This window comes from Megalobrama amblycephala, unplaced genomic scaffold (assembly GCF_018812025.1).
Source record: "Megalobrama amblycephala isolate DHTTF-2021 unplaced genomic scaffold, ASM1881202v1 scaffold550, whole genome shotgun sequence".
NCBI lineage: Eukaryota > Metazoa > Chordata > Actinopteri > Cypriniformes > Xenocyprididae > Megalobrama > Megalobrama amblycephala.
In genome coordinates, this window is record NW_025953461.1 from 31,222 (window position 1) to 54,985 (window position 23,764).

The window sequence follows — 23,764 nt, forward strand, 5'->3', positions numbered from 1 at the left end:
CCGCTCCGCTGTCGATGCACCAGCACCAATAAGTGGGGGATTTTCAGCCACAGAAATAGTAACATTAGATGGACCTGGCTGCGCAACAGACACCGGCTCTTGCCGCAGCCTTTCATTATCAGCTTTCAGTTGAGCTACCAAATCTCTTAACTCACGCAATTCGTCCTCCATATCTGCAACTGCACACGCAAAGAGGGACTGCTGTTGTCTGGTTCCTACCAAAAGAGAAAGAAAAGAAAAAAAAGAAAAAGCAAATATACAAACAAAACCCACGTCTCTGTACTACACAAGAGGGAACCCTGCCGACTACGCCAGAATGTGGCGGGGCGGTGTAATTTTGAGACACAAGCCCAAGGTTTTGTTCACCAGAAATAAAGTCAGACTACGCCACCCTAAGGATTAACCCCAGGGAAAATACTCAAACCAATCAAATTGGATAATAGAGCACACAGGTTCGGTTCCCTCAAAATTAGGCCAGAGACGCAAGTATAAAAAAAATACAAAATGTTTATTAATACAAAAGTTAATTAAAATACAAAACAATGAATCACAGAAAAATACATGAAACCCCACTTCAAACACAAGAACACAAATTACAAAAAGAGAAAAAGATAACAAAACCAACTTGAGGTAGTATGTATTTGTATATGTGTATGTATATGTAAAACAAAAACAGTAATACCAGCAGGGGCTGAGGCTCCCAACGGCTGGGATCAATGCAGAGTTTGGTTTCACAAGAGCACACTTCCACGCGCACACACACCCGTGCACTCTAATCACACTATCAAACACTCAAGGTGTACACCGCACACGATGAAGGAGAACCACCACCACAAGGAGGGAGAGCAAACCACCCGTGGGACCCCAGCTCCTGCAATAAATCAAAAAGAAAATAAATAACTTTGAAAATAAACTGGACAGAAATGGCAATATGAACATCAATGCAGCAACTCCTCACATAAGTGGTATCAACCAACAGAAGTGAGGAGAAGCAACAATGTAACCAGAAAATCAGATAGTTAATCACCTGAAATTGTTACAAACACCAACTTCTATACAGTAAATCACCATACGATTTGAATTGCATTCATAGATTAAACATGCACATGTCGACAGATTATAGTTTCACAAAAAAAGAAAAATCAAAGCAATACAATCAAACAAATATCCACAAACTTAAAGAAAAAGAAAAAGGTTAAATGATTTAACCATGGTAACTAATAATGAAATAAACCAAAACATGAAGCAGGGCACTAGAAAGGCACGTAATAGAATCAAACCAGCAGTCCCCTTTAATAAACGTTGATGACTTCGTCGGCGCGGCTGTATGGACAGCCGCTCTTTTAACAGCGCGAAGACAGCAGCAAGAGCTCACGGCAGCAAACAATCACGGCATAAAACGATCACGGCAGCAAACAAATCACAGCATAGAACGAGAGGGAGAATCCTACATCGAACAAAAGGAGGTGTTAAAAAAAGAATAATATTATGCTTACCCAGATATAAATTGCCTTTAAAACACTTACCATCAGGATATCACGCCGAACAAAATGCTTCATAGGCACGGGCTTGTTACAGTCATACCCACCGCTACCATCATGGGGTACAAGTATGTTAAATATACTATACTCACTTTATACTAACCACGCAACGAGCTATTAACATTGCATACCTGAGAGGCAAACAGTCATCAAACCCACTAAGCAGCACAAAAAGGAAAGCAGCACCGGACCATAAAAACTGCACTCTAAATAAACACAGTTTTAGATTATGCACGCCAACAATTTCTAAGTCACCGTATTAAAACACAGCACACTTACCCACAGCCACCGTCAACACAGCCAAAACAAAGGGGGAAAACGGACGTGACGCATCCCAGGTAACAGCCAATCGGCCTTTAAATAGGAGGTACTATTCACTGATAGGCAAACACTGCTGTCAATCACCTAATCCTGTTACACAAATAAATATGTACATGTGTAGTTTTGTGCAGTTTGTATTTATTCCCAGTTCATAAGGTGCTTACTTCAGCTGACCATTCTATGATAATCTTCGTTTATTTTGATAATATGCTTATTAGCCTATTTTACTGTCACATCAAGTTTGAATTCAGCTCTAAACTCAGTTATTATGGATTGATTAAATAAAATAATTATAAATATGAAGCTCAGATACTCAACAGCATTAGTTTTAGTGTGACATTAAACATTAAAGTGTCTTTTTTAGTTATTGATCCATATATAAATCTATTTCTCTTTTCATTCATCATCTTTTGTCTTTGTGCTGCTGCAGAATATTATTCACGTCACATTTACATGATTAAACGTATTTCAGTGAAGATTATCAAACCAACATCAAGTGAGTTTTAAAGCTTTAATCTGTGAAAAACTCTGTTCTTCAGGAGTGTTTGGTGAAATGAAGAGAGTGAAGGAGGGAGATTCAGTCACTTTAAACTCTGATCTTACTGAAATGAAGGATGATGATGTGATTCAATGGTGGTTTGGAGATTATGTAAGCACTGTTAATAGCTGTCAATCAATGTAACGGCCGACAGCTTCACTGTATAATGATGATGTTCCTTGATGGGAGATTCAGAGACAGACTGAAGCTGGACAATCAAACTGGATCTCTGACCATCACAAACATCCACAATGAAACATATTGGAGTTTATGAACTACTGACCAACAATAAGAGTGATCAATTTCTATCTCGCTGTCACTTGGTGAGTTCAAAAAACGTTTTCACCTGTTTTAATGATAAAGCTTGAAATTAGAATTGATACATCATTTTGTTTCTTTTTGCTGTTTTATGATATTGTTTATTTCAAATTTAAATGTTTAAACTATTTAATTTAATAAACCATTATAATTTGTTTATCTGTGACAAACCCTTGTTTCAGTGTCAGTGACGGAGGGAGATTCAGTCACTCTAAACTCCTGATCTTACTGGAATGGAAAGGATGGTGATCATGGATTATGGTGGACGGTTTGGAAAGAGACTGCAATAGCTGTAAATCAATTAAACTGGATCCGACAGATTCACTGTAAATGATGATGTTCTTGATGGGAGATTCAGAGACAGAGTGAAGCTGGACAATCAAACTGGATCTCTGACCATCACAAACATCACAATGAAACACGCTGGAGAATATACATATTATATCCTCAATTTAGTTAACATCCACCTGTTGACAATTGTGGCGTTATTTCTTATTATTTATCTCATTGTCTACGGTGAGTTAAATATCAGTTTCACGTGTTTTATTTATTACAGCTAGATCTAAAGAAGTATCTTATCATGACTAATGAGTTCAAATGACTAATTCTCTTACTTTCACATGAACAGCAGGTTTATATTTAACTTTCTATTCAATAGTTTTAAATGCTCTACTTTTGATCATCTTGGTTCCTCTGGATGTTTCTTGAATCTCTTCATTCATCCTCATTTCTCTTTATTCTCTCATGTTTTCAGCTCGTCTGCCTGTTCCTGTCATCAGCAGTAACTCTTCACAATGTTCTTCATCATCATCATCATCATGTTCATTGGTGTGTTCAGTGGTGAATGTGAGTCATGTGACTCTCTCCTGGTACAAAGGAAACAGTTCATTGTCCAGCATCAGTGCGTCTGATCTCAGCATCAGTCTCTCTCTACCTCTGGAGGTGGAATATCAGGATAAAAACACCTACAGCTGTGTGCTGAACAATCCCATCAGCCACCAGACTCAACATCTGAACATCACTCAACTCTGTCACACATGTTCAGGTACGGCAGCGCTGATGATATTAGCGTTTATTGACTGAGCTGATCTCACTTTGATGTTTTTATTCCTCAGTCCACTGTTGTGGTCCTACTGAAGCTGTGATCCGATTGGTCCTCTCTGCTCTGGTGGGCGTGGCTACTGTCATTCTTGTGCTTTATCACATCAGATCCAGAAGAGCTGAAGGAGATCAAGCACATATTCACACATCAGGTACATGATTGATGATGACTGATTCAGCATATATTAATATTGGTGAGATTGATTCATTTATGGCTTTACATGTTCATCTTTTTCAGGAAGTGCTTAAATCTGAAGCTGAACGCTGAACTTTAAAGATTCTTCAAGTGTGTTTTTGTCATAATAAATACTGATGATTATTTGAGCTTCTCTTTCAGTGTCAGATTTGTAAAACTCTTATTTGTAAGGCTTTATTGTTTATATTTCTCTCAGAGACACACAGATCTCACTTTACTACTACTGCTGTATATTTGTCATGTGTATTTTACACTGTTGTTGATGATCAAATTAAAATAGCATCTTTTTAATGTGTCTGACGGAGTACAGACGTACATTTTTAGAAGAAAACATTTTCAGAAAAACCTGTTCATTAGCTGAGACCTTTGTCTACAAATATATCAGTTTATAATAATGTGTTATGAAATAATAAAAACTAACATCTCAAACATGTTTTGTCTCTTCTCTCAAGAATCAGTGAGATTAAGTTCAGACTTTATTCTTGCCATAACTCTGATATCATTTCATGATCACTACATTCACTTGCGTCTTGTGTTTTGGTTCACTAACATCCTCCTGTCAGAGTCTCTGTAACAATTGTAGTCACACATTTATTTCAATAATAACTTCCAGATTCTATAGAAATGCTCTCTGTTGCAGTTATTTGTGTGCATGTTTGTTCCTAATGTCATTTGTGCTCTAGTACCAGGCCTTAGTTTCTGTGTGGAAATTTCCTGATTTTCAGATTTCTAAAGTGTGACAAAATCTCATGAGAGGAACCATGTTTTTAATGAAGGAAAGTTCAAATGCGGGTCCAACAGACCCCAAATACTCGACGTACTTCTACTTTTTATGATGTATAAAACATTCTTTATGAACTCCTACACTATACTTTAATACTTTTAATGCCCTTTTATTCGGGTGGTTGTTACAATACTATTTTTGCATTTTATATTGGGATATAAATGCTTTCTGCACACAAGATGTAGTCTCATGCTCTTTTATTAGTAATTTTTCCATCACATCATGGACAACAATTATTTAAATGGGTATTTCACCAAGAATTCAAACTGCCACACGCTTAAAGTCGGCATGAAATCAGTATTGACCCTATTTACTTTGTTAGCACATATTACTAGTCTTGTGGCCAATTAATCCATGCAAGTTAATACACAGAAGAAAAAAAACTGTTTGGTAATCTTTAATCAAAATCTGAAAAGTTACTTCCGGTCTGGAATGGCGTTCCTTCTCTGATGACGTCAGTGTGATGGTTTGGGTTGTAACACTTAAACCACGCCCCTCCAACCGTTAGTCTGCTATGAGCGAGAGAAGGAGAGGAGGAGCGCTAAAATAAAACCCTGAAACAAAACGGTTTTTATTATTTACATTTCTTTAAAAATGACAAAACCTTTATTTTAACCTGCTCTGTCTTGTCAGTGTCCTCTTTGCTCCGCGATGTATTTTTCACTGCGTGAGAACATGATGTGTGGCGAGACATCCGTATGGCTTGTCGGACATAGCAACAGTAACTAAAGGGGGCGGGTCTTTGCGAACGTCAATTCGTCCTAAATAGAGAGTAAGCATCGACGTCACTTTCCCGCCGGAACGCGCTCCCTTCAGCTGGACTGAGTGGCAAAAGAACCTGCTGCATGACTGGATTTAATAGAGGAAACTGCGAAAACGCGAGTAAAACTAACGATTACACTAAAGATTGGACTCGAATGTGCTTCTTACAGCTTGTCAAATAAACCTAATCCATGGACATTGACATGCAGCTAGGAATCGTGTTTCCTGACATTTATATATGTGCCTGATTTCGACGCCGGGGATATATAAAGCAAATCTGCCTGTGAATATTTTATATAACTACAATATAGGTAGGTTTAAATCCGAGTAAGCACTTATATCAATGTTATATATATCTTCATATTGTCCAGCCCTAAAACTTTTTGTAAGTGTTTATTTAAAAACACCAAATTATGCAGAATATAAGATGGTAAATATTTAACTGATCAGTTGTCAACACAATATATAACAATAAAATATATACGGTATGATTTTACCCATGGGCGTACGGGACACCCTCGCAGCCCCCACCCTATGATGGGCCCCGTCGCAGATTCACCTATTTACTATAGCCTATAGCCTAACCTTTGCTTTTTTAAGAACTGAACTCAATTGACTATGAAGATGAAAATAAAGCAAAAATGCAAGCAGAAGACCATAGAAAATAGTGCTAAATTACCACAAAAGGGGGAAAATTGACCGTTGTTTCCATCGCCCGTTTGTAAGGTAGCCAAGACAACAGCAAGCCTTGACGCGCTGTATTAGCCGACATGTGCCGTGAACTGAGACAAATAAACATGTTTGGTCTTTGCTGAGACATTATTATTATTGTTATTATTATTATTATTATATTTTGCACAAACATATTTATCCTATTGCCAGCTCTGCTAATGGTCAGCTACCGGAATCTGAAGATCTTCTCGAAATGTAGCCTAGCCAATAAGTCTAGAGTTAATTATTTTACTGTAAATACATGAATTTAGTTTATCATATATCTTTTGATGCACCGAATGAAATTACTGAAAATTTGCGGCCGAAAGCAATTTTTGTTTTCGATCGAAATAGTTTTGGAGGGCTGAAATCATTGACCGAAATAGCGAGGTTTGTAGCTTCTCCTTTACGTTTTGACTGTTCTAATTCGTGAACATCGTGGATAAACCACAAATATGTCGATTTTCTTTTTTTTATTATTATTAGGCTATTGATAGCCTATAGCTATGTATTTTAAAGATCAATCTTTCAGTCTTTTTTTTTCCTGTTGATGCGTGAAAAAAAAACTACACAAATTTTTAGCACACCCATCCAATAATAACAATAAACTCTGCTTTAATATGAAACAAAGTCTTTCTCGAGTTTTAAATTCTGTCGAAAATAATTGAAGGACAATTTAATTCAAGTTAATTGCAATTTTTAATCTCACAATTCTGACTTTTTTGAATTGAAAGATATATAGTCGAATTCTGAGGGGTAAAAGACTGGCTTTTCTCTCAGAACTGCAAGTTTATATCTCACAATAATTTATGCACGCATTTGCAACTTTATTTCATGCAGTTCTGAGGAGGGAAAAAGTCAGAATTGAGAGATAAATTTGCAGTTAACTTTTTTATTGTTCAGTGACGGAAAACAATTTTTTCCATAGCGCCTCAGGGCAGGCTCAGCTCAGACATAGTACGGATCAAGCTGAACTAATAATATCTTCCTCTTTACTACTATTACAGCAGCAACTAAACATGAATGAACAGCAGAAAGAATGCTGAAAGATACAGAACAATTTCCCGAAATGTATTGCGTATCAAACTATTGCGTCTTAAACTATTGAGCAATCGATCGATCAGTGTTTCAACTGCATAAAAGAATAACGCCACATTTACCTCAGAAAAGCCATTCAATGACCATAAACTGGATAGTTAGCTAGAAATAACCCTAAAGTTCGCTTTGGGAAACGCACCCCTAGCATTTAAGATACAGCACTGCGTATTCATATTTTTACTTAACCTGTTGTTGAATTCGTTAATGTAGGCTATGTTAAGTATGCCGCCATCATTTAAATGTTTATATTTAACCAACAAATTGGAGTAGAAACAATTATATTAAAAAATGTATATAAAAATTCCTTATATAGCTAAATGTTTTATTTTCAAATTTTTATTCGATTGTTCATTATTAAAGGCATTTTATTTAATTAACTAAATTTATTTTCGTTTTCCGTTTAGGTTTTTGACTAAACTAACAGGCTATTTTAATTTATGTTTCTGCAAAAAAAAAAAAAAAAAAAAAACGGTTTAACACTAAAATTTATTGAACTAATTAAGAAGTTTAATATTAATAAAAACGATTTTCTTCTAAAGGAATCTTGAAGAAACCTGCTATTTTTAAACTGGAGCAGAAGCATCTTTGGCTGCAAGTTTATAAAATATTATTCCTGCCGGGATTTTAGTTCAACTAAAAAAAAAAAAAAAAAAAAAAACTTACATATAGCCTACATGCCTACATATAAAAATTACATTATATAAATGTTAATAATAACATTGGAAGCATCAATACAATGATAACTGCATATGGGGTACAGACAGCAACAGGTGCATGCATGACAAATTTTCATACATGACGTCACTGCTGGTGGGAGGGGCCCCATCTCGTGCTTTGCGGGGGGCCAGATGTGCGATTTTACCTCAAAATCCAACAGTTTGACACAAAATGATAACTGCAAATCCATGTTTCTCTGAATCCAGCTATTTCTGTGAATTACAGCAATTCATTTGCTTCTTTTTTCTGTAGCTTTCAGCAGTTTTTAAATATATACCTCAGGTTTTGTGTCAAAGCTATTTGTACAGTCAGTCGCAAAGCTCTTTCCCGTTTTGGAAGCGTTTTGTGTGTTTTTCGCGGCATTCACGCTGTCATAACAACCGTTACGACTGCGGTTACGCCCACTGAGTGGCAAAAAGAGTGAGTGGCAGCCCATTGGTTTTCAGCGTGAATGCCGCGAAAAACAAACATAACACATCTAAAACAGAAAAGAGCTTTGCTTATCAGTATTAAAGCCATAACTTTCACTCTGTATTCCCTTACCAGTGCGCTGATTGAACTAGGGAGCTATTAGACGCACCCAGAGATAGTTTAGATTTATTTCTCTTTCTGTAACTATTCTCATCTTATTATTCAAACACACAGAAAAACTGATACACTGTTGTAAATAGCCTCACACTATTATAAAAATGGTTTTTATTATACTGTAGACTGAAGACATTAGTTGTTGTTCCTGTTATTGTCCTCTAGATGGCAGTAGTACAAAATATACAAGTGGAGGATAGCCAACGTTACAGGGGTAGATAATAAAAGAGTATTAGAGAAGCTAAGCACGTTAAATTAGAGAGCTTTAGAAATAAAGAGGCTACACGGCAGTTCATACAATTATTTTTCAGAGTGTTTATTTAACAAACACCACAGACATGAAGAAACATTCAGAGTGAAACATGAAGATACTGAGGAACAAACAGGCTGGTTTCATTCTCAAAGCTGAACTCATTCATTTGATCCTTATTAAAATGTCCAGCTCCACAGAAATGAATGATATTTTTGAAGAATGTCATATGAGTGTAACATTAAACCCAATATCTACTTCTGAACTGAAACAAGGAAAACCATTCATTTCTAATGATAATAAATAATAATAAGTTTATTTTATATAGCGCCTTTCTGCATACTCAGACCAGTGTCTCATCATTGGTATGTAAGAAGGGACGTAAACGTGCAATATTACGGAGGTGAAAGAAGGCAGACTTAGTGAGTGAAGAGATGTGTGGACGGAAGGAGAGTGATGAGTCAAAGATTATACCCAGGGTTTTAACGGAGGTGGAAGGTTGAACCAAGACTCCTGCGACGCTAACACTGTCAAGACAGAAACGAGATACAGATTTCAGTGAACCATCAATTAGTAGATCTGTTTTATCTGTGTTGAGTTTGAGAAAGTTACTGGTCATCCAAGCATTAATATCATTAATACAAGCAGATATGGAGTTGATGAGAAAAGGAGAATTGTGTTGAAAACTAATATAGAGTTGGGTGTCGTCTGCATAGCAGTGGAAGTTGAAGCCATGATGACGGATAATGTTACCTAATGGGAGCATGTAGATGATGAACAGTAAAGGCCCAAGAACAGATCCCTGGGGAACACCGTGAGAAACAGGAGCAGACTTGGCTTGGTGAATAGACATGTAATGCTGACGTTCAGACAGGTAAGAAATGAACCAGGATAGAGCAGTACCAGAAATACCAAGAGCAAAGAGTCGTGAAATGAGAATACTATGAGAGATTGTCAAAAGCAGAGGAAAGATCTAACAGAATTAAAATGCTAATGAGTCAGTGGCCATAAGGAGGTCGTTGACAACCTTGAGAAGTGCTGTCTCAGTGCTGTGATGAGTGCGAAAGCCGGATTGAAAACATTCGTAGAGGTTGTGAGATGACAAATACCATTGAAGTTGAGCAGCAACAACTTTTTCAAGCAGCTTTGAAAGAAACAGATTCGAGATTGGTCTGTAATTGACCATGTCAGACCAGGTTTCTTTAAGACAGGTGTGACAACTGCAGTTTTTAATTCCAGAGGAACAATACCAGCACTGAGTAGTTGAGAAATGAGAAGTGAAATAGGCAGTGAGATGACAGTTTTCAAGTAAAGCAGTAGGAGCAGGATCAAGACGACAGAAAGATGCATTTGATTTCTTGATTAGCTCAGAGATAAAAGCAGGGGTTGGAGGGTTAAAGTCAGTGAAAGTACCAAATCAGAGGGGAAGTCATGCAAGGGGTGAGAGGAGTTAGTAGATGAAAAGAGATCATACATGTGATTTATTTTATTTTGGAAGAAGTGTAAGAATGTGTAAGAATTACTCATGACAGGTGCAGGAGGGTTGGTGAGTTTATTGACCACAGAAAACAGTGTTTTAGGACGAGAGGATGCATTAGTAATGAGTAGTAGCTGGAGCGTTCAGTATTTAGAGCGGATTTGTATAACTGTATTTGTTCCTTGTAGGCAATAAAATGCACATTCAAACCAGTTTTCCTGTGAAGGCGTTCAAAGCGGTGACTAGTAGTTTTCAGTTTGTGAAGTGCAGGAGTAAACCAGGGAGATGTATGTGTAGAAGATACAAGTCTACATTTAAGAGGAGCGTGTATATCAAGGGCATTGGAAATGAAGGCATTATATTTGGCAAGGATTTCAGGGGCGCTAGTGTGTACAGTAATATTGGACAGATGTGTTTGTACAGATTCAGAAAACAGTAATTAATTGATAGAGTTGTGGTTAGGTTATGGTGGATTTCACCCTGAGGCGGGGAAGAGGCATTACACAGTTTAGTTCAATGAAGAGGTGATCAGAAAGTCCAATTGGAGAGCCAAACATTACGTAAACCAGCAGTACAGACTAAATCCAGTGTATGACCTTTTGAGTGTGTAGGAAAATCAACATGCTGTACGAGATTGAAACTTTCAAACACTGATATGAGTTCACGGGAATCTGCACAATCACTATCAATGTGTATAACAGTTCATGCAGTTCACTGAAAAAATTAGACACTGATTTGGGTGGACGATACAGGAGAATTACAAGCTATGGAGAAGTACCAGATATTTTGAGAACTAGATATTCAAAAGTTTGTCACATGAAGATCAATTGTGTTAAGTGGGATATTGCTGCGGTAGACAGCAGCCAGACCATCACCTCTAGATGTTAAGGTTTGGCCAGGTGTGTCCAGACGGGGTGAGGAGATTTAGGTGGAAATAGTCGTTAGGAACTTGCCTTGTTTCAGTGAGCCGCAGGAAGTCAAGGTTTTTTTCCATTAGTAACGCGGAAAGCGCAGTGGCCTTATCCGTGAGAGAACGACAGTTAAACAAGGCAAATGCGAGATGAAACGCGCACACATTGCGTGTATGTAAATCAGTCAGAGATGGATCACAGGATACAGTAATTAATGACGTAAGATTTCTTCCACAGTGGGTGGACGGCAGCATAGCGAGTATCCGAGTGGTTAGACCAGATAGATGAGATAGATGAAATAGATGAGGATGACACTATGAGACACTTGTTACACACTGCAGTAAGATAACTTAGATCGATTTTATTGAATATCATTGCTGGATGTTTCGTGTTGATAAATGATAAATTTATGCATGATAAATTCATTTTAAAACGTATTGTATGATGGAGAAAATGCTGTATTACTGTTAATAAAAATAAAGCTGCATCTGATTATGCTATGTTAGCCACTTGACAAAAATAGTGTTTTTCTCTGAGGCATAGTACTCCCCAAAATCAAGGATATTAGATTTAAACAATGACTAATCATGTTGAGCTATTTATCATCAATTGTTTTTTGTCTATAGATGAGTCATTCTACGAAACGGGTGCCATTTCCACTTTGCACTTTTCAAAATTTTCATTAAGAGCAAACTTTTTTTAAACAAACATACAACTTGAAAGATATGTTAATCCTCCAAAACGGGGTGGTATGGACAAAGTGTATCTCTATATGATCTGCTGGTTTTAAACTTTAAAAACTGGGGGAGGGGAGACATTCAAATTGAGTAAAAAGTGTGATAGTGATATAGTGAGTGAGTGAATGAGTGAATTAATGAACCAAACAGTGTTGCCAAGTCTGCGTTTTTCCCGCAAAATTGGGCTAGGCTACTTTTAGACTGTTGCTGCGGGTTGTTTTTCATGTCCACGGGTTGAAGTGAGCCCAAAAAACATGCTATTTAGCCCTTGGAATGCACATTTTACCACGGGAACCTTGCCAAAAAGAAAAAGTTTTACCCCCAAGAAAGTTATTTTTATCGAGGGACATTTTGGGATGAAATTTACCACCCCGTCACATACCACCCCGTCACAAAAACGTGACGGGGTGGTAAATTTCATCACAAAATGTCCGCAAATCTCCCATGTGGTCAAGTTTCTCACCTAGCATACATGCATTCAATCTGAAATTTAATTTTCTTTGTATTAATAATGTGAAAAAATGAATAAAAAAACAGTTTTCCCTATCTATTTTGCGTGACGGGGTGGTAAGGTTAAGCTTGACGGGCCCTGCCTAACATGAAAAAGCAACAAATAAACAATGTAAAAAAATTTTACATAGTTGCCTTCTTTTGTTCTTGGTGGCTATAAGGCTCAAATGATGTCACTTAGGCTTTGTGATGTCATTTAAAGGAACAGAGCATTATTTATAGATAAAACAAGTTAGTGTGACGGGGTGGTAAGTCAAACTGAGGGACACGCACAAATCATAAAATATTTACAAAAAAAATAAGATTTATTGTGAATAAGTATATATTGTGTAAACAGGGACACATATATAATCCTGAAAATAGTATATGTTTGAAAAAAATATATGACTTATTTGGTGATATTTTAGATGCAAATGTCATGTTGGTTAACACGGACATGTGAAATTGGCTATATAATAATGAAAATTAATTAAAATAGTATGCTAATCTTCAAAAAAAAGCATTTTATCATATATCATGTTGAAAAGAACACTTGAATTAATGACCTTAAGCTTTGGAAACAGACTTTGGGACATTTTTTGTGCCTTATGCATCTGATCAAACGTTGCGGACCCAAATGCACCCGTTTCGTAGAATGACTCAGCAGCCGCCGAGTGAACGCACACAGTAATGTTATAACATCATTTTGAACACACTAAAATTATAATAAACGGAGCTATGTTACCTCATACTCATGACCGGAAAAGCGGAAGCAGCGCCGGCGACTCTGTCATAATAAAAGTCCCGCTGCTCGTGAGGCGTTTGTTGCGCAATCGCTCCAGCGGCCTCGTTCAGTTCCCACAACATTCGGTCCTGCTCTGCTTCATACTACAATAACGTTAATATTACATCCATGAACATAATTCTTCCGGAGTCCTATCCCTATTCTTTTGCACCGACCGTTAAGGTGGAGACCACATGTCCCAAGATGCTTACATGCCATACATCAGCCCAATCGTTCTAGAATTACTATTAAATTCCAAATAATTATTTGAGTAAACTGATGATTTTATGACGAATTGCAATATTCGATAATACAATGTCTCGATATATAATACAATGTCTCGTTAGAAAGATCTAGACTACATTACAATGTAATGATGTGGGTGTGTTGCTTTAAGGTTTAAACCGCAATGGGGTTTTCCAAGTCTTGCAACGATATCCGGATATGGTATGCCATTCTTTGTTATGTCCTAAACGAATGGTACTTGAAATATGTGGATGATCATTACAACGTGCTAAAGGCTATGCAATACGAACAAGCACTACAAGCAACGTTTAACGAGCGCTCTGACTAACAAATGCGTGCGCTTGCATAATACTGATTATGAAAGTGAAAAGAGAGCAGAAGACGATTCTTCGCCCAATAGACACCAATGTGCATAACACGATGAAAATACTATCACTGAGATGAAATGTCTAATCCGTAGTGAAGAGGCGAGGATGATGAAGATTGCAGCCGTGACTAACCCTTTGATGATATTGCTGAGACGAAATTCGAAAACAAAAGAAATGAAAGTTTGCATCAGCATCTGCGAACTCAGACAAGTGTAAGTACCTATCATTTATACTCCAAGTGTTAGATAATGATTGGTTAGATCTGAATTAATAAGTGACGTAACATTTGAGTCTTCCCGGCAGAACTTGCGCTAGAGCTTCATTTCATGTATTCTGACTTATTAACACAGTTAAAGAGTTGGATTCTCATGCTAAAAATGGCCAAAGTTAAAAAAAGAAGACACAAAAAAAAACCCAAATACACTCCTTTATGGTTCATAAAAGTTTAGGAAAGTTTTTCGAGTATGGCTCTGAATGACATCATAAAGGGCTGAAGAGATCGCGCTCACATCAGCCAGAGCGAGAGCTAGAGCCGCCCATCAGACTGGTGCTGGCCTACCTGAAGGACATTGCAGGACGAGTCTGCTTACAGACAGGAGGTTAAAGAGCTGGCCGTCTGGTGCAGTCATAACAACCTGGAGCTGAACACACTCAAAACAGTGGAGATGATAGTGGACTTCAGGAGAAACACTCCAGCATTATTCCCACTCTTCATCATGGACAGCACTGAGGCAGCAGTGGAGTCATTCAGGTTCCTGGGCTCCACCATCTCTCAGGACCTGAAGTGGGAGTTACACATAGACTCCAGCTGAAAAAGTCCCAGCAGAGACTGTACTTCCTTCACCAGCTGAGGAAGTTCAACCTGAAACAGTTCAATTCTGCAGTGTCGACAGAACCGGCTAATATGGGCACACTTCCTGGATCTAGTAACTCAACACAGGCAAACATTATACATGTGATTTACTGGCTTTTGAGTCAAAATGGACTCTGCAGTGGTTTTTCCTTTTTATTTTATCTGTTCAAACATCAGTGTGTCTGGTTTGATCAGTCGGTGGATAAACAGCTTCTGTTGGATGTTTGTGGTTGATGCTCGTGTCAGCAGTTTGTGGCTGAAGCATTACTTCATTATCTCTCCTGCTAATAAGATCACAATCTTCACTCCACACAAAACATCTTTACACTGAAATAAAGTGAATCCATCAACAGTCAAATAAGAGTCACAGGTCAAATATGATTGACAGATCACAGCACTAAATAACACACCAGTAGATTCAGATATCTAGTCCAATATTTCACTCTTCTGCTGTTAGTTTCATTCAGGCCCAGAATTCATTTGAAAATGTAAGATCAGCAGAAGTTTGTTGATTTTCGTGATGTTAAAGCAGATGAACGTGTGAGCGGAAACTGAGGATGGGGAGGATTCACACACAACCAGATAAATATCACAGTTCAGTGTGTTTCAGATCAATCTGAGGGTTTTCAGACATTTTAAGAGTTACTATCGTGGGCTTTTCAGTGAACCGATGAAGAAAATGTTTCTCAAGTTAGTTTTGCTCTGTTTGTGGCGTCTGGATGGTGAGTTTTAAATGTGTTTTTATGGCTTCAGTTTAGGGATGCACGATTATGACAAATAACTGTCAATTATTCCCTTGAAATTGCGATTGTTAATTAAGATTATCACAATTTACATTGAATGATATTTTGAATAGCTTTATACCATTGTTTGAAGCAATAATCATGTTTTGCTTGGTCTGCTCAAAGTTGCGCTGGATTTTCTCCTCAGCGTAAGGTTGAGAGGTCCATCTATCCCTCTTTTCCATGTTTGTAGAGTTAGTTCGTGGAGTAAATATATAGGCTGTGGTGTTGTCATGGTACTGCAATTTCTAACTTCAATAAGATATCTTGAAAAGAACCGATATTCGATACCATTTTCAATACCATGGGGGGAAAAAACAATGTATATACTCTCATATAGATATTTTTAATATATATATTTTTTTGTCCATCTATTGAAAGTCTAGGCAATCAAAAGTTTCTTCTGAAGAGATTTATATGACATTTTATGCTTTATATGATAAAACTTTTAAGCTTTTTTCATATATATACGTTCAGTTACCATTACAATTATCTCAGATATTTGCTAACTCAGAGTATTTGTTTTTACAATTAGGTAATTTTGTTACACACAGCACAAAGAAGCTTGATTTCAAATGGTAAACTGAATTTAAAAAAAGAAGTAAACAGTATTAAAATAAGAACAAATTAACAAATTACTAACAATAGCACAAATAAATACAATAGAATAAAGATATAAATTAAATAGACTGCTTTCTTTTTTCAGGTAGGTCTAACAGTAGTAATCAGGTAAGAAATTGAATAAAGAAACAAAGTCAGTGGCGTAGCGTCTGGGTATACACGTACATATGGGCCTGGGCGGATTGGGGCCCCAAAGTATACTTCGGGCATCTGCGCACCGTCCGCATCACGAAATTTTCATCATTAGGAGGGTTTGCGGACGTCCACGTGCAGCTCAATTGTTGTGATGGCACGAACAGTGTGTGCTGAAAACAGCTTATGCGAGAGTGAACTGAGTGCTTGAAAACAAAAGTCCACTAGAGCGCAGTGCACACGCCGAACGCGTCTTTCTGCAGCCAAATGCTTTCAGAGGCTCGCACGCGCGTCTGTGCGCGAGACAGAACCTGTGTAGATATGTTCAAAAAATTATAGTATAATAGAAATAATGTTGTCAATAACTTGCTATAGCCCATCTATGCTAAATGTACTGAAAATCCTTAAAGGGATAGTTCACCCAAAAATGAAAATGTGATGTTTATCTGCTTACCCCCAGCGCATCCAAGATGTAGGTGACTTTGTTTCTTCAGTAGAACACAAATGATGACAAAATGTGAATAAATGTAACCCGTACTCACTGGGGTGAATACTCTTTATTCAATGAATTAAAATGCAGATAAAAACTGATGGAAAAATATGTAGAGAAGGAATAGTTATCAGGAATAAAACACGTCCATTAAAAATGTCTGTGACAGAATAATTATTCAAAACTGGAATAATCTTCGGACTCATCACATCTGAAACGAGGCTATGCTCATTCTGAAATTACAGAGCCAGAGTCGAATCAGTCGAATTCAAAAGAGTTGAAAATCCGTTTTTTGACATTTTTGAAATAGAGCCGCAATGCAAAGTCAAAATGATGGAGGAACGCATATACTGTAGTGCTTTTGTTGTAATTCCTAGAAATGTTTTTTTGTCTAAGTAATCAAAATGTAAAATAACATTGGATAATCTTCACTGAAAAAAGTAAATACAGATTAATCAATTAAAGTTACAGAAGTTAATCATTCAAGAGCAGTAAGTGATGTTTTCTTTGTCTTTTGTTGTTTGATTAACATTAACAACAGAGAGAGCGGCACGTTTATTCGGCTACTGTCCCTTTAAGACATGACGAACGCACGGACACATTCTTCCTGAACTGTGTTTACTTTAATACTCACCGAGATGGGCATTGTGACATTGATGAGTGTATTTGACCATTAATAAACTGAGAAAAAGAGCTTGTTTTGGCACTTGTATTTCAAAGGTGGCTTTATTATGTGTCTGCGCTTTTGTGATTTCACCGGAACGAATAGAGTCTCCGGCCGCAGCAGCGTTAAGCAGAAAGTGGTGGGGACGTCCCACCCGCAAAAAAATCATAATACAAATAAATATGTACATGTGTAGTTTTGTGCAGTTTGTATTTATTCCCAGTTCATAAGGTGCTTACTTCAGCTGACCATTCTATGATAATCTTCGTTTATTTTGATAATATGCCTATTAGCCTATTTTACTGTCAGATCAAGTTTGAATTCAGCTCTAAACTCAGTTATTATGGATTGATTAAATAAAATAATATAAATATGAAGCTCAGATACTCAACAGCATTAGTTTTAGTGTGACATTAAACATTAAAGTGTCTTTTTTAGTTATTGATCCATATATAAATCTACTTCTCTTTTCATTCATCATCTTTTGTCTTTGTGCTGCTGCAGAATATTATTCACGTCACATTTACATGATTAAACGTATTTCAGTGAAGATTCATCAAACCAACATCAAGTGATTTAAAGCTTTAATCTGTGAAAAACTCTGTTCTTCAGGAGTGTTTGGTGAAGAGAGTGAAGGAGGGAGATTCAGTCACTCTAAACTCTGATCTTACTGAAATGAAGGATGATGATGTGATTCAGTGGAGGTTTAGAAACACTTTAATAGCTGAAATCAATGTAACGGCCGACAAAATTCACTGTAAATGATGATGATCTTGATGAGAGATTCAGAGACAGACTGAAGCTGGACAATCAAACTGGATCTCTGACCATCACAAACATCACAATGAAACACGCTGGAGATTATAGATTACAGATCAACTCTAAGCGGTACAATTTCTATCTTCTTGTTATTGGTGAGTTAAATATTACTTTCACATTTTATATTTTAATCATCACAAAGATTCAATTATTAATCCAAACTAAATTTTGCTGCTGTTGTTTAATGATGACATTCATTTTATAAATTTCCAGCTATTTACTTTCATAAATCAGTGTTTTAATCTGTGTTGAACCCTTTTTGTGTTTGTTCTCCATGTGTGTGTTTGATGATTCAGTGTCAGTGAAGGAGGGAGATTCAGTCACTCTAAACTCTGATCTTACTGAAATGAAGGATGATGATGTGATTCAGTGGAGGTTTGAATACACTTTAATAGCTGAAATCAATGTAACGGCCGACAGATTCACTGTAAATGATGATGTTCTTGATGGGATATTCAGAGACAGACTGAAGCTGGACAATCAAACTGGATCTCTGACCATCACAAACATCACAATGAAACACACTGGAGAATATCACCTAAAGATCAACTCTAAGTGGTATAGTTTCTATCTTGCTGTTATTGGTGAGTTAAATTTTTTTTTAATGACAAAGTTAAAATGAATTCATACATCATTTTATTTCTTTTTGCTGTTTTATGATATTGTTTATTTCAAATTTAAATGTTAAACTATTTAATTTAATAAACCATTATAATTTGTTTATCTGTGACAAACCCTGTTTCAGTGTCAGTGACGGAGGGAGATTCAGTCACTCTATACTCTGATCTTACTGAAATAAAGCAAGAAAGTATTATGATTCAGTGGTGGTTTGAAAGCACTGTAATAGCTGAAATCAATGTAACGGTCGACAGCTTCACTGTATATGATGATGATCTTGATGGGAGATTCAGAGACAGACTGAAGCTGGACAATCAAACTGGATCTCTGACCATCACAAACACCACAATGAAACACGCTGGAGTTTATCAACTATGGACTTTCAGAAGTTATTTTTCTTCTATTCGTCTCATTGTCTACGGTGAGTTAAATATCAGTTTCACGTGTTTTATTTATTACAGCTAGATCTAAAGAAGTATCTTATCATGACTAATGAGTTCAAATGACTAATTCTCTTACTTTCACATGAACAGCAGGTTTATATTTAACTTTCTATTCAATAGTTATAAATGCTCTACTTTTGATCATCTTGGTTCCTCTGGATGTTTCTTGAATCTCTTCATTCATCCTCATTTCTCTTTATTCTCTCATGTTTTCAGCTCGTCTGCCTGTTCCTGTCATCAGCAGTAACTCTTCACAATGTTCTTCATCATCATCATCATCATGTTCATTGGTGTGTTCAGTGGTGAATGTGAGTCATGTGACTCTCTCCTGGTACAAAGGAAGCAGTTCATTGTCCAGCATCAGTGCGTCTGATCTCAGCATCAGTCTCTCTCTACCTCTGGAGGTGGAATATCAGGATAAAAACACCTACAGCTGTGTGCTGAACAATCCCATCAGCCACCAGACTCAACATCTGAACATCACTCAACTCTGTCACACATGTTCAGGTACGGCAGCGCTGATGATATTAGCGTTTATTGACTGAGCTGATCTCACTTTGATGTTTTTATTCCTCAGTCCACTGTTGTGGTCCTACTGAAGCTGTGATCCGATTGGTCCTCTCTGCTCTGGTGGGCGTGGCTACTGTCATTCTTGTGCTTTATCACATCAGATCCAGAAGAGCTGAAGGAGATCAAGCACATATTCACACATCAGGTACATGATTGATGATGACTGATTCAGCATATATTAATATTGGTGAGATTGATTCATTTATGGCTTTACATGTTCATCTTTTTCAGGAAGTGCTTAAATCTAAAGCAGAACGCTGAACTTTAAAGATTCTTCAAGTGTGTTTTTGTCATAATAAATACTGATGATTATTTGAGCTTCTCTTTCAGTGTCAGATTTGTAAAACTCTTATTTGTAAGGCTTTATTGTTTCTATTTCTCTCAGAGACACACAGATCTCACTTTACTACTACTGCTGTATATTTGTCATGTGTATTTTACACTGTTGTTGATGATCAAATTAAAATAGCATCTTTTTAATGTGTCTGACGGAGTTGACACAAATTAAGTTCTGAAGTACATTTTTAGAAGAAAACATTTTCAGAAAAACCTGTTCATTAGCTGAGACCTTTGTCTACAAATATATCAGTTTATAATAATGTGTTATGAAATAATAAAAACTAACATCTCAAACATGTTTTGTCTCTTCTCTCAAGAATCAGTGAGATTAAGTTCAGACTTCTATTCTTGCCATAACTCTGATATCATTTCATGATCACTACATTCACTTGCGTCTTGTGTTTTGGTTCACTAACATCCTCCTGTCAGAGTCTCTGTAACAATTGTAGTCACACATTTATTTCAATAATAATTCCAGATTCTATAGAAATGCTCTCTGTTGCAGTTATTTGTGTGCATGTTTGTTCCAAATGTCATTTGTGCTCTAGTACCAGGCCTTAGTTTATGTGTACTTTTACTGTCTACTTTTTATTATGTATAAAACATTCTTTATGAACTCCTACACTATACTTTAATACTTTTAATACCCTCTTATTCGGGTGGTTGTTACAATACTATTTTTGCTTTTTGTATTGGGATATAAATGCTTTCTGCACCCAAGATGTAGTCTCATGCTCTTTTATTAGTAATTTTTCCATCACATCATGGACAATAATTATTTAAATGGGTATTTCACCAAGAATTCAAACTGCCACACGCGCTTAAAGTCGGCGTGAAATAAATATTGACCCCATTTACTTTGTTAGCACATATTACTAGTCCTGTGGTGAACAATTAATCCGTGCAAGTTAACACAAAGAAAAAAACGTGGTTTGTTGTGGTAATCTTTAATCAAAATCTGAAAAGTTACTTCCGGTCTGGAATGGCGTTCCTTCTCTGATGACGTCAGTGTGACGGCTTTGATTTGTAACGCTTAAACCACGCCCCTCCAACCGTTAGTCTGCTATGAGCGAGAGAAGGAGAGGAGGAGCTAAAATAAAACCCTGAAACAAAACGGTTTTTATTGTTTACATTTCTTTAAAAATGACAAAATTTGAAATGTGAGACTTTGTTTTAACCTGCTCTGTCTTGTCTGGTTCTTTTTCCACTCAGTCCAGCTGAGGGAGCGCGTTCTGGCGGGAAAGTGACGGCACCCTCTAGTATTCGAAAACAGAATTAGTATGTCCCAAATCAACGGCTAATATTGCCCACAACCTGTTGCGCTGTGGATGAGGATAGAACTACAAACACGAGTAAAAAGTTTTAAAAAACTACGAACATGACAGATGGTGCGAGACCGACGGTTAAGCAGAACGGAGATAAAGGGGTTTGAGTGCTATACTTGACGCGTCCGTAAGGTTTGGGTGCACGAACCCATTTCACATAGTGGTGTGCACTAGGCTTGGGCGGTAATACAGTAATATGTTATAACGCGGGAGTCAGTTTCAATACCGTCATAAAAAAACAATGCACTTATAACAATGAGACAAAAAACAATGCACTTCTATCCATCTTGAAAATGATCGTAGATCTACGAGTGCTCTGGAGTAAAGCTCTGTGCATCGTAAGAAGACAGAGTTATGAGGTCACCTACAGGACAACCGGCAGATTACACCTTCATTCAATGTGTATAACATAGCTAAGGTTTTGACTGTATTCCTCTTAAATACTCTTTGTTGTTTACTATGAAAAGAAAAGGGAAGAAAATAAAAAAATAAAAATACACATGATGTCATAAATAGTGCAGATAAAACATGTCTGCAATAAAAAATGTGTCTGTACACCTGTAGAAATTGGCTAGATGAAATACATAATTTGTGCTACTGTCACCCTTAATATATACCCTTTATATAGGCTTTATATAGGCCTACCACCCATGGCCTAAAGCTCTATGAAATACTATAGGAGTTCTTCCAAGTGTTTCTGAAATGACTGACTTTTTTCAACCATAAACTAAATTTTAAAACATAAACAAGTTTAGATATTAACTTCAAAAACACTGAATCAAAGTTTGATTGATTTCACACACACACACACACACACATATATATATATATATATATATATATATATATTCAAATTTATAAAAATAAACTGACATATTATACCCAAAAATTCTTCATACAGTGGACTGACCAGTAAAATTGATACAAATTTGGAACCAAAAATTATTTAGACACTTTGACCTGACCATGTTTTGCTAAAGTGTTATTTGAGATCTTGTCATATTTTATTACGATTACAAAAAAAAAAAAAAAAAAAAAAAAAAAAAACTATAGTGAATAATCTGTAATAGGCTAATGAATTAAATGTTCAAGGTGTCTGAATAAATTGGGGTTTGACTGTGTGTGTATATACGCACGTGGAATTGCAGCGAGCGTTCGTAACCTCGCACGTAGAAAGCGCTCTTAAGAGCTAAGATACATCGTTATTGGGAAACCCAGCCCTGGTCTCGAAAAAGAACACGACTTCTGCAGTTTGGCAGTATTTCGGGTTTCGACCGAACGAGAAGGGAGAGGCGGTAAATACGGACGAGGCAATTTGCAAATTGTGCAACAAAAAGGTGACCGCGAGAGATGGAAATACCTCGACCCTGAGGTTGCATATACGAAACCATCATCCACTCACTGCTGCGAGGATGGACCCGAGTTCACTTAGTGCAACAGTTTCAGCGCCTCCCGATGCAGAACCAACAACATCTAGGTCCACCGCCAGTACGCCAACGATAATGGGGGCCTTCGGGAGAACAACAAAGTACAAAAGGGACAGTGTCCGTTGGAAAACCTGTACTGATGCAGTGACAAAATACTTGGCGAAGGAAATGGTCTCTTTCCACACAGTGGAAAAAAGTCCTTTAAGGACATGGTAAAGGTCCTAGATGCCCAGTACGAGCTGCCTGGACGGAAACATTTCTCACAAACAGCCGTCCCACATTTATATAGTAAAGTTAGAGACAATGTTCAAGTGCTGCTGTCAGCAGCAGACAGTTATTCCTTAACAACTGACATGTGGTCGTCAGTTAACATGACACCATATATGTCCCTGACTGTCCACACAGGGGTGGAAATGGGGGGTAACGCGGGGGGGACGGCGTCCCCGGAGTGAATTTCAAGGGGGGGACGGCGTTCCAGTTCAAATTTGGTTTGATTTTTTTATAGAAATGAAGGGATTTCTGTAGGCATTTACACTACGCCAACGAAACCGATTCAGCGCAAAAACATTGCGCAATAAAATTGCATGATTAATCATAAAAAGATCGCAATCTGAATTCAAACACCCATGCGATCTTACTCAGTGCTCGATGTGGCCGGTACACACCGGCACTTTAATCTGTAGCATACCCACGCTTTGTCTTGCATACCGGCACTTCTCACATGTTGCTGGTACTCGATCTAACCAC

General features: G+C 37.2%; 3 long non-coding RNA genes across 3 annotated transcripts; 2 read left to right on the top strand and 1 right to left on the bottom strand.

The window, feature by feature from the left end:
* Positions 1 to 305: 305 nt before the first annotated feature.
* Positions 306 to 1,983, bottom strand: LOC125262003. Its single transcript, XR_007183488.1, has 4 exons — positions 1,821 to 1,983; positions 1,673 to 1,747; positions 1,527 to 1,590; positions 306 to 1,447 (listed from the first exon to the last, which is right to left on the bottom strand). It is a non-coding gene; the product is annotated as an uncharacterized LOC125262003 (long non-coding RNA).
* A 1,850-nt stretch (positions 1,984 to 3,833) lies between these two features.
* Positions 3,834 to 4,444, top strand: LOC125262006. Its single transcript, XR_007183491.1, has 2 exons — positions 3,834 to 3,971; positions 4,058 to 4,444. It is a non-coding gene; the product is annotated as an uncharacterized LOC125262006 (long non-coding RNA).
* Positions 4,445 to 19,736: 15,292 nt separating this feature from the next.
* LOC125262005 lies at positions 19,737 to 20,559 on the top strand. The gene is made up of 2 exons (XR_007183490.1): positions 19,737 to 20,071; positions 20,158 to 20,559. It is a non-coding gene; the product is annotated as an uncharacterized LOC125262005 (long non-coding RNA).
* The last annotated feature ends 3,205 nt before the right edge of the window (positions 20,560 to 23,764 follow it).